This window comes from Arvicola amphibius, chromosome 2 (assembly GCF_903992535.2).
Source record: "Arvicola amphibius chromosome 2, mArvAmp1.2, whole genome shotgun sequence".
In the NCBI taxonomy this organism is placed as follows: Eukaryota; Metazoa; Chordata; class Mammalia; order Rodentia; family Cricetidae; genus Arvicola; species Arvicola amphibius.
In genome coordinates, this window is record NC_052048.2 from 159,695,842 (window position 1) to 159,708,258 (window position 12,417).

Sequence of the window (12,417 nt, forward strand, 5' to 3'; positions counted from 1 at the left end):
GGAGGAGGGAAGGAGATGGAAATTTTTAATAAAAAAAATGAGGAAAAAAAAAAAGAAAAAAAATCCATCCCCTGTGGAATGTTTCGTCCAGCAAGGCTCAACCTCTTAAAGGCTCCATAATCTCATCAGAGAACATCACCAACCAAGAACTAAATTCCAAATATATGATCTTATGGTGGATATTCCACCTTTAATCCATATATCCTGGTCCTAGACCCCAGAGGGTCATGACCATTTTATGATGAAAAATTAGTAAGTTCAATTTCAAAAGTGTGCACAGTATTTAACAGAATCAACACTGTTTAAAAGTCCAAAGTTTTCTTGGAGTCTCAAAGTAATTTCTTAATTATGACCCTTTGCAAAATCACAAAATAAGGAATATTCTTCTAGAACACAATGGCATAGACTACAAATTTCTATATAAAATGAAAGAATGATGAAATAGTGAGAAAATGAGATGGAAACACACTAGGAAAACATCAAATTCTGTGACTCTAGTTGGGAATGTGTTGTGTTGGTTTTTAAGGAGTTTAAATCTAAGCAGAAAAGCTGGTATAAAATTTTGCAATAAATTAAGGGAAATATATAAAGTAAAAAGTAGAATATTAAAAAAATGACACAAGTCTGAAATTGTAAAAGAAATAGTAAAAAGCATTGCATACTAAAACAAAATGAGGCGCTGAACAGTAAGGAAACAGTTATGTTTAGGGATGAAATCTTAGGTAATATTACATCACAATTTGGTGAGATTTGACAGGCACCAAAGAACAATTGAAAAGTTCTAGAAATAGCATTTAATTTGGAATTGTATGTGAATAGCCATCCTATTTTTAAAATGTATTTTTATGTTCAAAAAAACGTATTTATATGTGTAGTCTTAGAGTCAAACAAAGGCTTTGAGTGATATGCAAATGATCAGAAAAGCTTTAGTGAATAATCAAGAAATTAATTAAATAATATATTGATACACTAAGCTTATGGTCTGATACTTATTTAAAGATGTTTTGATTTGATTTGAGGCTGTAGTCAGACAGAGCACCTGGCATTATGGCTCTCCTAAATATTAAATTGCATTAAGTACTTGAGATGACTTGTTGATAGAGGTTTCTGTCCTGCCTAGTCCCACAGACATTCAGTCCCAAAGAAACACACAAAGGCCTACATTAATTATAAACTGGTTGGCCTTTTAGCTCAGGTTTTTTTATATTAACTAATTCTTATGTCTTACATTAATCCATAATTCTTGTCTATATTAGCCACATGGCTTCGTACCTTTTATCAGTGAGGCATTCTTTTCTTGTTTCCTCTGTGTCTGGATGACAACTGCAGATGGAGCCTTTCCTCTTCCCAGAATTCTTCTGTTTTGGTAACCCTGCCTATACTTCCTGCCTGGCTACTAGCCAATCAGCATTTTGTTAAACCAGTACAAGTGACAAATCTTTACAGTGTACAAGACCATTGTTCCACAACAGTGACTATTTTCATTCTTCTAGCAACAGACATCAAAGGATGGTGATCCTTGTAAAAATGAAAATATAGCAAATGACTAATGACTTTATACCACTGTGCTGAGATACACAACAAATAATGACTCAGAAAAAGGAAGCCTAAGCAGAACATAGAAATTCCAGTACAATTTTGAAGTAGAGATCAGGTGGAGGAATTGCTTTGGCATCCAAATGTGTTGAGGACCTGGAGTCAAAAAGGAGAAAACTATTGAGCAAAGCAATCTCCAAAGCTACTCTAGGTGTCTCTCTAATTTATTATCCTTTGTATAAAGAAGACAAGAGCTTAGAGGAGACCAATTGTGGAAGTGTGAACTAAACACAAAAAGCAATATTAAAAAGAGCCATGATATTTAAGAGCTCTAACTAGATAGCTAGAAGCAAAGTTCTCAAACACTTTCAATAAATTTCAAAGCATTAAAGTTCTAATAAATATAATTTTATTCTAGAATAATTTAGAAATCAGGAAGAGTGAGATAATAGAAATTTCCAGTGTAATAAAAATATTTGAAATATCATGTCCATGACAAAACCATTAGTCAAAGAAATGATCAATCATAAGCAAAAAATTATATATATATAATGTATATATATATACACTCATGTATATATATATATGCATATGATTTCCATAATAGTAACATGAAATTTCAAAATCTGAAATTCTTGCTTGCAAGAAAATTCATGGTTATCATTGTCTGTTGTAACATAGAAAAGGAAAACACTGACAAGACTGAAACATCACAGAAAAACTTTTGAATATTCTTAATATTCTCCTGCTACAATAATGAGTCTTGTTCTGAAAGAGCATAAATATCTTCATATTACAAAGTTATTATTTAATAATCATATAATAGCAAATTATTTACAATTATTTAACAACAATTTATCAGTTCCTGCAAGCATTGAATAAAAGAGCACCTTCACAGATAGTAGTCACTTTGTTTGAAAGCTACAAACTGTACTGCGATCATTGATGGGAAACACTTCCTTCCAGAAACAGGAAAGGAATCAACTTCCTCTATGTCCTAGGAGTTTAAGCCAGTGTAAAAAGAAAAAAAAACAAAGTAATATTACTCAGTGTCAAAAGAAAGTATAGTTCCAACTTTACTTATAAACAAAGTGATTATATATGTGAAATGTTAAGAAATCTTATTTATCTAGAAAATAAAGTCCACAAGTCTGAATAAGATAAAACAAGCTCCATTTCTATATGGTAAAAAACCTGAAAATAAAATTTGAAAGTAAAAGATAAAAATTACTAAAACATTAAAAATTAAGAATGTTTAGTAAAACTGTGCTAAAGTGAAAACAACCAGACATGACTGATACTAAATAAGGAGGGTGTTAATTCTTTGAGAACATATGAATTTTGTGGGTGGGATATAGTAGTATTAAAATAGAATTTTCCCAAGCTGATAAATAAATTAACTGTTTCCATATTCTATAGAAATTATCAAGTTTATTTTAAAACTTATATGACAATGCAGAAAATTCACAGCAATAATAATTAATCTTAGAATAGAAAACATTTGGAAGTTCCAAAATTTCTGATACTGAGGCTTAAAATAAAACAAAGCAATTTAGGATGGAAACACAATCTTACAATACCAACACTTGGGAGGCTGAGGCAGAAGAATAATTTTAAGTTTGAGGCCAGATATACTATATAGGCAGTATCAGTCCAAACAAAATAAAATAGCAAAGCTCTAACACAAAGAAAAGAAAACTACCCAACAACACCCTGTGCTCTTCAATATTGTCTTGACATTAGGGTGAAAGACTGAAAATGAAACAGAAGGAAGCATGTGATTGAAAGCTTTTCAATTTGAGTTTCTCATGGAACAAATGTAGAGAACAATGATAATATCCAGCAAGGAGAATTTTGAGAAATTTATGAAACTATGTAATATGAAATTTTAATATAATAATTTAGGATTTCTGTAGGCTTGATAAATTATAAGCCAATATTATTATTTTATGGCCATTGAAGATAGATACATATACATATGCAAATACATATGGATATGGGTCAAACTAGGTACTAGGAATTATAATAATAGTTTCAGGTGCTTGCAAGAATTATGGCTAACTTTCAAACTTGCCTGTTTCTGCATTTCTTTAATAAGTATATTAATTTTAATTTTTAAAATATTCATCTTCCCAATATCAAGCAAATATTAAGATGGCCTCCAATACATTTGCCCTTGAAATATTCAAGACACCATCCCTAGTGAATTGTGAGCTGTAACCCTGTGAAAATATCTCCCCAATAATTAAAGCATTAGCCAGTTGGCTTTTTCCATAAAATCATAACAGAAATAGTTGATCACCACATTATGATGGAATCTCTATCCCATGGCTGGAGATTAATAGAATGCCAAATTCCACTGACATTGTTATAGTCAGCAACAGTGTTCTCTCCACATAGCCACAGAAGTGGGTACGCTGTTCTGAGCCAATCTAAGGTGATTACCACAGAAACAGCCCTCATTTTACTAACAGCAAGGCACATTATCCTTCATGCATGGTCTGGCATCGAAGTTTAATAAGATTTTGAAAGTGAAACTGGGGACATCTGGAATAAGGACCCTCAATTCTCTGGAAAGTATTTTGTTGGAACTTATCTGTTTATAACCTGTCGGTCAAATTGCCCCCTCTATTATATCAACAACTCAAATTGTTAAAGTCAAAGTAGGCACACGTCCCACAATAGAAATGAGGAAACCATGATATATACATGAAAGTCTGATTTAAATAGTGATAATGTTTCAACTGTTGTAGTCATTCCATGAAATTCTGGAAAACAATTTCATATTGGGGTACCACAAATATATCACAACCTTCTAAATGCTTTACGAGGAAACTACAGTTATATAACAGTCTTCTAAATCATAACTTTTGATGATGCTAAGATATTTGTACAGAGCAATACTGCTCTAACAGCTAAAACCCATCAGAAGATGCCCCATCAAACCAGGACAAAGTTAAAATGGCCTTGTGAATATCTACCTCTATTATTCCCCACTCTCACTTCCACTGTATCCCTGAGGTTTCAGCACCACTATGGTAATTAGTCATCTCTTAACCCTGTACTGTTCTACATAAGATGTGTTAGCACATGCTATGTGCTTTATGCAAAATGAACTGTCCTTTCTCTGGTTTATTGTTCATATCCAATATAATAAGCTTATTTAATGTATAAATATCAGACTTAGTTATCCCTCCTTTGAGCTTTTCACACTTTGTACATACTTAATACATTAAAGCTGAGATTTAATGCATGTCTCCATAATAGACTCTGTGATTTATGGAGATAGAAAGATGTTGTGCTTTTTATAAAAGATGTTTTATTAAAATATATTAAATGTTGATGGCTGATTAAATGGAATTATTTAGGATAAAGGCAAGCTTTAAAAAGCAATCATTACAGAATATAATCAAGGTAGTCTACTCGATGATGAAGGGATAAAACAAGCCCAGCTCACACAGTGATTATGAGTTGTATTTTGTTCATGCTTTTTCCAATTTCTGCATGTACACTAAATGAAATTCTGCTTATACTTTTTCAGATTCTCTGAGTATGAATCATATCAGTGCCTCATCTGATATTAAAAAGTTTAAGAGATTGATAAATAGCTTAATTGTTATCTAGAACCTTCATTCAGCAACTAATGGAAGCAGATGGAGAGATTCACAGTTAAATACTGACCAAGCTCCCAGAAACCGGTCGAAGAGAGGGAGGAACAATAATATAAGCAAAGGGGTCAAGACCATAATAGCTATATCCACTGAAAAAGCTGACCTGAGCTGGTGGGAGCTCACTGACTCTGGACTGGGAAACCTGCATAGGACCATACTAAGGCATCTGAATGTGGGTGACAGTTGTGTGCCTGGAGCAGTCTATGGGACCAAGATTTATCTCCAGTGCTTGAACTGGCTTTTTGGAGCCCATTCTCTTTGGAGGAATTCATTGCTATGCCTAGATATAAGTGGGAGAGTTTTGATTCTGCCTCAAAGTGATGTGCCACACTTTCTTGACTCTCCATGGGAAAACTTACCCTCTCTGAGGAGTGGATGGGGACTGAGCAGGGGGTGGGGGGAATAGGAAAAGGGAAGGGGGTAAGAACTGGGATTGGTATGTAAAATGAGGAAAGGGTGTTTAAAAAATAAATATAAAAACAGGTCATCAAGTTAAAAAAAAGCTCCAGAGAATTCCAACATCACAACTAAAGTTGAATGCCAAGCTTAAATATCACTCTTTCTCATCTAAATGGATGGAACAAATGTATAGTAGGAACGATGGGAACAATGTGTCTTTTCATGGGCACATTTTTAAATTTTAAGGTAAGGGAAAGCCTCATGGTGATACACAGATTAATGGAGATGAGTTAATTTAAGATATGAGTTAGTCAGAAATGCGCTTAAGCTATTGCCCAAACAATATTGAAAATAATACAGTTTCTATGTGATTATTTCAAGAGTCTGGATAGTCAGAAAACAAACAAGCAGCTTCCTACAATAAATTGGTGCTCCAACGTCTGCTAGCTACATCCACGTAAATCCTGAGAAAGCTTGGAAAGGAATTCTAGACATAGGAAAACAAAGTTTAGCCACTTTTTTTCAGCTGGCAGTGTGTAGCAGTTCCCTTAAGAGAGGATTTCCTGATTCAGTGATAGCAGAAAAAAGCTGCACAGTTTTGAAATGGCAGCTTCCTGGTCTATGGCAACATAGACCCACTGTGTGCTTGAAAATGAGGCTGTGAGCATGGCTTGCACTAAACAGTCCTCTGCCCCACCATGTTGGACTGAGTAGGGCCAAAGGCAAAACAGTCTTAGAAGCACTTAGCATTTTAAGAAACGCTCCTGGAAAGAAAAGAATTACAGATATACAATAGGAAAAATTAAGACATAAAAGAACTCTAACAAATCACAGTTGTGGATAAATATATGTAGGAAGAGAGAAGAAAAAAGTATAGAGCATTATAAAAAGAAATAAATGGGTTTTTTACATCTTTAAACAGAGTACAGACAGTCATAGATTAAAGGAGTAAAGATAAAAAAATAAATATTTAAAAGTAATAGAGTAAAATCAAAGATGGGATATATACAGAGAGTCTGGATCATGCATATTATTGCCTTTTCTTTGAATATTAGACTGTGAAGGAGCTAAGTAACCAACATATATACTTTAAAGGTATTTTATCTTAAATTTGGGTCTAAGGATATGTTGCTTTGGAAAAAAGGTTCTGTTTTTGTTTCCACAGAGGATGAGAACTTGTGGAATTCTTTCAGACGAATGTGGTTTGATGAGCCAACATACCCTGAAGAGTTGCTATATTGTAAATAATACAGTTTCTGTGTGATTATTTTGGAAGTCTGTGCAACCAGGAAATAAAGAAGCAGCTCCTATGATACCCCTCTATATGCCATGAATATCTTTTATTACCATTGGTAATAAAGAAGCTGCTTCAGTCTATGGCAGGAGAGAATATAGCCAGGCTGGAAGAGATATATAAGAGAGTAGGCAGAATTAAAGGAGACACCATGTAGCTGCTGAAGAAGAAGGACACCGGAAGCTCTCCAGTAAACCAAAGCCTTGTGGTTATAAATGGATTAATAGAAATGGGCTAATTTTAGATATAAAGAATAAGTTAGTTAATAAGAATCCCTAGTTAATAGGCCAAACAATGTTGCAATTAATATAGTTTTGTGTGATTTTTCAGGTCAGGACAACTAGGAAACGAACAAGCAGTCTCCATTTACAATACACAAAGAAGATTTGGACTGAATTATAGATACTTTTTTATCCAAATCAGGAAGAGGAAAACTAAGATGCACTGACTGTTCTTATTCACAGCCAAGTGTCATTTCAGATTTAATGCCAAGTCTCAGTTTTCCTTGAGAAGTGAGCCTTACCTGTTCAATCTAGCTTATGTAGTTCACAAATTCCCCTATCCCTCCTAAAACACACACACACACACACACACACACACACACACGCACACACATACACACACACACACAGGGCAGCGGGCAGAAGTACTGACAGGTCACTGTGGAAAGTTTTTTGTCTATTTTTTTCCTCATTTTTTTATTAAAAATTTCCATCTCCTCCCCTCCTCCTCCCTTTTCCCTCCCCTCCCTTCCACCCATACCCCCACCCCCTCCCTCTCCAAGCCAAAGAGCCATCAGGGTTCCCTACTCTATGTTAAGTACAAGGTCCTCCCAACTCCCCCTAAGTCCAGGAGGGTGAGCAACCAAACTGACGAGGCTCACAGTGAGCACGTTCATGCTGTAGAAGGTTTTGTAAGTTAATATTGTCCCAATAACCACTAACAGGATCAGCAACTGTGCACCTGAATTCTGGGGATGGCAGATCAGTATCAATGTCAAAGTTAACTTGAGTAATTCTGAAACACAGATGTGCACAGAGGAGCTCTTGCCTCAGAAACACAGTTCTTATCCTAACCTTTAGTCATTGCTGGAACGTGTAATTATTCCCTGCAAGGTTTGGTTTAGTCACATGCAACTACCTTGATGTTACCCTTTTCATATTCGGTTCCTGTAAATATCAGCTCAAAATAAGAGTCACAATGTAGAGTATAGCTTTGAATTTTAAAGGACAGTTCGAATCTGAATATCTGTTATATCTTTGTGTATATAATACATAAATGTGGGTAAATTATTTCTCTTCTGAAATCTCTTCAATGAAAATTGTTGTAGAAAACAGAACACTTATAAAGCATACACTAATTTTAAAAATCTGCTTCTGGTATTTTTTTTTTTTTTTGGTTACAGTCATCCTTTTAATTGACATAAAACTTTTCAAAGTAATGCAAAAGGGTTGCTAAGTGGAAATATTTCAGGATTTCTCGAAGTATAAGCTTGGCAGATTCATAGCCTTGAAATCCTGAGTTTACAAGAAAATTTATCATACTCACATGTTGCAGCAGTGAAATGCGGTATGTATCATTAAATCAAGAAACAGAAAGAGGGTGCAGCAAACACCTACATTTCTTTTTTTTTTTTTTTTTTTTTTTTTTTTTTTTTTTTTTTGGTTTTTCGAGACAGGGTTTCTCTGTATCTTTGGAGCCTGTCCTGGAACTAGCTCTTGTAGACCAGGCTGGTCTCGAACTCACAGAGATCCGCCTGCCTCTGCCTCCCGAGTGCTGGGATTAAAGGCGTGCGCCACCGCCGCCCGGCAAACACCTACATTTCTACAGTCTAGTTTAAAAAACAAACTGTCACAAGACAAAAAAAAAATAAGTACCAGGAGGAAAATGACAATAAGAAGAACCATGTAAATGTTTAAACTATAATTTTCTAAGTCCTGATCTTGAGCACTTAAGAGATTGTCTCCTTCATTTTTAAGTGGTTTATGGCTTCATCAGAATGAAAAATAAAAAATTGCCAATGAATTAATTGGAACTTTGCTTTACAGCTCTGTACATCTGAGATATTGCAAACCACAAAGGAAAACTGAATTCATATGTAAACATAGCCCACAGCAGTTCCAAAGATAACATACATGTCATTTCCCTGAGTGGAATGGGAGGCATTATAATTTTGTGGAACACAGCATGTGAATTTGTGCAAACAGAAAACCATAATTTTCAAACAAAATGACAAGTATGACAGTAACCTGTGACAATGCTACTGGCTCTACATACAGAGCTCACCTGCCTTTCCTGTAGGGAAGTACGAATTAATTCCAAATATACAAGAAACATCATCCAGAACCTCTTGAAAATACATATTGTTAGTTAAAGAAAATTTGACAGTTTTGCTAGTACTAATGTCTTCACAAAGACTACTCATAACCCTTTGTCTTGGCCTTCTAACTATAATTCTCAGGAGTAACATCCTTATAACATAACACTACTCATTACATTACCGGGTGTAAAATACACAGCAAGAACAAATAATTATAAACTGTTTTAATAACATGTAATCAACCAGAATCCAAATGAGGTATGCCAAGAAATACTGAAAAAAGGAGGAAGGAATGGAGGAAATGGAGAATATATAAATACAATAAATAAATGGAGAATATATATATATATATATATATACACACACATACATACATATACATATATGGTTAGCAATTTAACCTCACTTAAGTTCTGTAGTCTTGTAAATTAGAAATATTTCAGTGTGAACTACATATTTAACCTGGTGCACTGTAAAATGCACCAAAGCAAGATTGTTATTAGTGATGGTAATCAAGAGAGAAATATGCAGATTAATGCATTCTCTGCATATCATTACAAAGTCCAAGATTTAAAACAGAAATCCAAGTGATAAACGATAAATTGAATTATATGATAAGGTAATCATTTAGACTTATATGCATTTTGATTTAAGAGTTCACCTTTCTTCTCATGTTCCCTAAATAATGCACCTGCTATGCTCTTTTGCTGCATGCATCCATGCATAAGATTCTTTGTTGGGCATGTTTATGTTTTGAAGAAAAGACTCAACAACGTGTGTTTAACCAACAATAGCAGAGCCCTAATCACAACCCCAGCGAACACATAATGAATGCAACTAAGTCTGCACTGTGCCAACTAGATTGTTATGCTGACCCTGTGGGACAATTTATCATGTTTCAAAACAACTATTAGTAGCATATGCAGACAAAATGTATGATGGCTTCAATTTTTAATTTGGAGTTGCAGCTGGTTCTGCTTTTTACCTTCCATTTGTTAACCCTTAGTCCTTCTTATACAAACTGAGGAATTTTAGGCCATCATACCTCCCCAAAAATCTCTCATGAGTTACAGGAGACAGTCTCTCTGACTGCCAGGATTTGTCCATGGAATATTCACACATTATACTATCCGCTGGGAAATGTGACAAAAGTAAGGACTTGCATATGCATGCTGAGCCTCCTCTATTCATCTGGATAAGACACAAATAACAAATGCTTGTTATCAAATACTAATAGTGGAATATGTTATGCTGCCCATCCAGACAGTCCAACAAATTCAAGATATAAGATATACTCATGGTTCAGTCATTCTTCCTTAGCCTCCTTCATGGCTAGTCTAACAAATCTTTAAAATAAGAATGGTATTTTCACTGATGACAAGGCCATCACCATCCTCTGATAATAACATATCAGATTTTGTTGGTGCCTGACATTTGATATTTGATGAAGTTCTATCAGTAGTAATAAATAAAAGGCAAATATGAATTTTACTGTTAAAAAGAAATGTCCAAGGACAAGTTGTCTTGGAAAATGGTCAGCATCAAAGATTTTGTAATATGTTTCTCATAATGAGGCTTCAGTAATCACGCAATTTTGGAACAATTCTAAAGTAATTCATGAGCAATCACAATCTACAGGAACAAAATCTTGCTTGCTATAAATCATGTGTAGACTAGAGGGACTAAAACCTAGAGATCCGTGCAAATATTGTGGAACTGACTTAATGGTCAGCCCCAAAACATGCTACCTTAATACAGGCTAGGCTAGAGACTCACATCTGCATGTTCACAAGGGTAAATTTTTATTGTAAAAAATATGTTTTACTTGGAATTTATTTTAGTATTTCATCATCATTTAAGTTTAAATTTATTTTTTAAATAATTTGAGTTTTATACTCTCAAATAATGAATTTTAGCTCTTTTTACACTACATTTCTTTCTCAACAACCTGTCTTCTCAACATGTCCCCCTACTACTATAATGTCTTGTTTTAGTGTGTGTCCCACTATGCTTAGTTGAATTTTTGTACCTGAGAATGTACTAATAAAAGTGGCATCTCCTTCTCCATAAATGTCATGGGCTCTACCTCTATCCATGATGAAATACTGAATGAATCTGTGCTACTCTTGTGTACAGATAACCATTTAGACCAAACAAACTCATCAGCTAATTATTTTAGAAGACAATATTTTCTGGGACTGACAATATCCTTTACATCTTTCCTAATATATTATTTGTTTTATTTTATTTTACTTTCACTAGAATGTAAATTCTGCAAAGCTATTGAATTTTATCTTTATATATCTCTAATAGGTACCCAAGAAGTATATCTGAATAAGTGAATGAGTGAACCTAGAACACAGAGTAATGGTCTGCACAGAAAAACCTTAGGTATAAATTTCTTAGTACCAGGCATATAACAAATAACAAAAGACAAGTAAATGCTAGTACATTGTCACTGAATATCAGTAACCTGATCACATCACACAGCATGTCAGTGGTGTGGCGTGCATGTCTGCATCCCCACGCTAAACCACAAGAACCATTCAGATTCCCTGTTACATTAGCATTAATATTAAAAGTTAATCCCTTTTGAACAATTGATAATCACTTGTCATCTCTGACTTTTAGTTAAGAGTTTATAGATGTCTTAAGGGAGGATTTGTGAGACTTGTGAATGATGGCTTAACATGACATCCCTGTCATCAAATCATTTCACCCATGACATCAAGGGAGCCCCTGAAACTAAATCATGTCAAGTGCATCACTTCAAAATAAAAAATGAAGGACTTGAGACCTAAAGTCACCACTAATGGGATAAAAATTTAGAGCTTGGAAAACAGTGACAGAATTGCTGAGGCCATTTCAAAAGGTTCACAGATGAGTATACAACATTTCATGATCTTATTTATCCCTGACTCCCCCTACCACACCCCAAAAGACTTTTCTATCACTCTTATCTTCCAAATTCATGTTCTAGGTGTAAGAAAATTTCAAAGAATGCATACTTTTGGAAAGTTGCACATATTCCAAAGACAGTGTTCAAACCTAATTGACTGTAAAGCTAAAATAAAAAAGTAACATTTTGTGAGAAAATAACATTAAAAATAATTCAGATATAATAGAGTTCAATATAAAAACCAAAGCAGGACTTTCTGTGCTTCAAGAATACAATTCACATATTTTCTGCTTTGTGT